Source organism: Chionomys nivalis, chromosome 2 (genome assembly GCF_950005125.1).
Source record: "Chionomys nivalis chromosome 2, mChiNiv1.1, whole genome shotgun sequence".
NCBI classification, from domain to species: domain Eukaryota; kingdom Metazoa; phylum Chordata; class Mammalia; order Rodentia; family Cricetidae; genus Chionomys; species Chionomys nivalis.
Genome location: NC_080087.1, coordinates 35,585,085 through 35,588,459, shown reverse-complemented (window position 1 = coordinate 35,588,459; position 3,375 = coordinate 35,585,085).

The window sequence follows — 3,375 nt, the reverse complement described above, 5'->3', positions numbered from 1 at the left end:
AACAATCCCACTTCTGCTTCCAGTTACTGACTCAGCAGAAATGACAATACAGATTCCCAAGGTCCTACTGTGGGTGTCCATAGCAGCTCAAACTGGGAACGATACAAATATTTAGCAGCTGGCAACAAGATAAATGATCTACTTTCTGGTAAGGAACCATTCATATATGTGCAAACACAGATGGACTACTAAACATTCTGCCAAGTGAATGAAGCCAGCCACAAAAGATCTGGCTTACTATATGGTCTAGACGTATTTTTTTTTTTGGTTGCCAACAAATAATGACACGGAGAGTTATTAATTATAAAAGCTGGATCTTAGCTTAGGCTTGTTCCTAACTAGTTCTTGTAACTTAAATTGATTCATATCCTTTAATCTACATTCTTTTATGTGGTTCGGTTAACTTTACTCTGTATTGCCTATCTTGCTTCCTCCACATCTGCCTGGAGACTCCGCCTTTCTTCTTCCCAGGGTCCTCTCTGTCCCAAGAAGCCCTGCCTAACCTCTTCCTGTCTAGTTATTGACTGTTCAACTGTTGATTAAACCAGTCAGAAGGCACCATGGCAAAGATGCATCTTCATGGTGCAAACAAATATTCCACAGTACTATGGTCCTATTTATACGAGATCCTTAGAGAAGACAAATCAATAGATGAAAATTGGAGGCTTTTTTTTTTTTTTAAAAAAAATGGGACTAAAGTGGAAGCAGTAGTTTATTTACTTATTTTCATTATTTTTAAGTGTGTGTGTGTGTGTGTGTGTGTGTGTGCGTGCATATGAGTGTCAACATCCTTGGAGGCCAGAAAATTTGATCTTCCCAGAGCTGGAGCGATAGGCAGACATAATTTGGAAACCAAACTCCAGTTCTCTGCAAATTTGGAATGTGTTCTTAACCACAGAGTCATCTCCTCAGCTCAGAAGTAGGTTTTAAAGTACAAATTTGTAGGAAGAAACTTCCTCAGATGATGAACAGATTTCTAAAGTGGATTGAGTTTCTAGTTAGTCAACTGGATGGATAAATGTTATGATATGCATATTAGTTAAATCTGCAACTATAAGTTACCTGTATTAATGTTGTTAATAGATCATTGATCAGTTTTACAAAGTCAATAAATTTCAGTTATCTAGAAATGTCAGGTTTTGTTCAAAATAGAGATGTTGGAGGGGGCAAAGATTATATACAACCCTAATGAGAAGAATTGCCTTTCTGTCCCCTTGTTGAACACATGCCCCAAAGCAGCTCCATTCCTCAAGGTTATGTATAAAATACACACAATTTATCAAACAGTTCTGTATTCTCTTAGGCACGGTGATTGGGTGATTTAACTATGGAAAGAATAGATTGGAATTTTCAGATAAATTTGGGGTAAATGCAAATCAATTCTTTAGCACTTGGAGATAACAATGAATTTTCCTATCAGATTGTAAGTCGAGAAAGGGTTAGAGTCTGGGAATATGTTTGACGTTACCCAGCCTTCATTTGCAGAGGATCATATTAAAAATAAAAGAAATAGAGAAAGGGAGGAGAGAAAAAAAAAGAAGGGAAGAGGGAAGGAAGAAAAATAGATCAGGATGTCATATAAGATCTTAAAAATAAACAAAAACCATGGTAGCATTTTGTTTCCGGGCCTCATACAGATGGAAATCCTCTGCAGCTTTCTCCTTTGAGACCTGCCTTGATGTTTTCACCATCATCCTGGCCAAGTGGAGAGAGCTGGAGAGGCCAGCGGCTACTGCTAAACTCATCAGTGCATTCCAAACTTGAAAAGCTAAGGCATGTTTCTCAGCCTTGAGATGACATAGTTCCATTGCAGATGGATTGGTTGTGTTTGGTGTTTTGGCCTTAGCAACATTTACTATTTCAGGTGCCAAGACGGACAAATATAAAAGCTCACATGTTATAACAAAGGAAAAATCTTGTCAATTTTTGCATATCATCTTTGCTATTGTGCTAAGTGAGTCCCGGAAGCAGGTGATTTAGACAATGGCTTTTCATCTTTAGTGTACCCAGAGAATCTGTGCTGCTGTTTTATGTCCCTGATCTTATTATACTTCGCAATGAGATGCTGTAGCCTGACCACTCAGGATAAACAAGACTGGGGCAAGGCTTCATCAAAGGCTGTACCATGTCTGTGGCTAAACAGCATGAGCAACATGACGGACATGGCTGTATTCTTCTGATTTTAGAATTTTAATTGGGTTTCTATAACTACCCATAAAAACCCAACTGGTTCAGGCGAGGTACCATCAAAGGCAGAAGCCACATCCTGGTGGCCTGTATCCCAGGTCCACCCTGCAGATGTGTTACATGGAGGCTGGCTTTTAAGTGCTTAAAAACATTTTTTTTTTTTAGTGTGGACAATATTTTGCATTCTAGAGAATTCACAAAAGCATTTAAATTTCCTACTTATTAAGAAAGTTGAGTCTCTACTTTAGGCATATAATTCTTGCGTAGCTGTTGCAACTGTTGCCAACAGACCAATTTGCTCACTTTCTATCACCTCTATAGGGGGCTGCCTGATTCATTTATTGTTCCTGGTGGTAGCCATATCCTTGAGACATTGTAACCTTGCCCATTGCATTGACTTTTCTACAGAGGACAGCATAAAAGTCACTGGTTGCTTTGGGTTACAGACACTTATTCCACTCTCTTTTTCAGACTCAAGGCCACTTTGGAAAGTCTCTGTTGAGTGCTTTTAGTAATCCTGACGTGTATTTGGCCAGTTCTAGTGAAGTAAAACTTTGCCCTTCAATTTAGTTTCTGGAAACAGTTAAAGGAAAGAATGGAAACAAGTTTGGGGTAAAAAAGAAAAAAATATATATTTCGCTGTGAAATAGTAAAAAACCTGTTTCTCGTGGGTGGTTTCTAAGATGACTCAGAATAAAATAAATAAAATATTGCTTTCAGGGGTGGCTTCTACTGTCAATCATTTGTTATACTCATCTCTCGGTGTATTCTATGTGTGGCTTTAGTACGCTTATGGGTGACCTGAGTACCTATATTTTGATCCTTCTCTCTATGTGCTGATCCTGCTCTATCCCTTTGGTTGACTGACTCCTTTTGAGATATATATTTTACTATATTTTGATATATATATAGCATTCAGTATATTGAAAGACTCATTATTAAATGTCTGAATGACGTCAGTATAAATTGAAAGTCTCCACATTGTTTTATTTTTATTTCCCTTGTGTGTGTGTTCGCATTTGCACCCATATCCATATATGAAAGTGGAAGTCAAAGCTGCCTTGGCTGTCATTCTTCTGGAGGGCGGCTCACCTTTTTGGAGACAACTACTCACTAGCCTGGAACTTAGCAAGTAATGTGGCTGGCCACCCACATCTCCCGGGATCCATCCATGTCGATGCCTCCGAG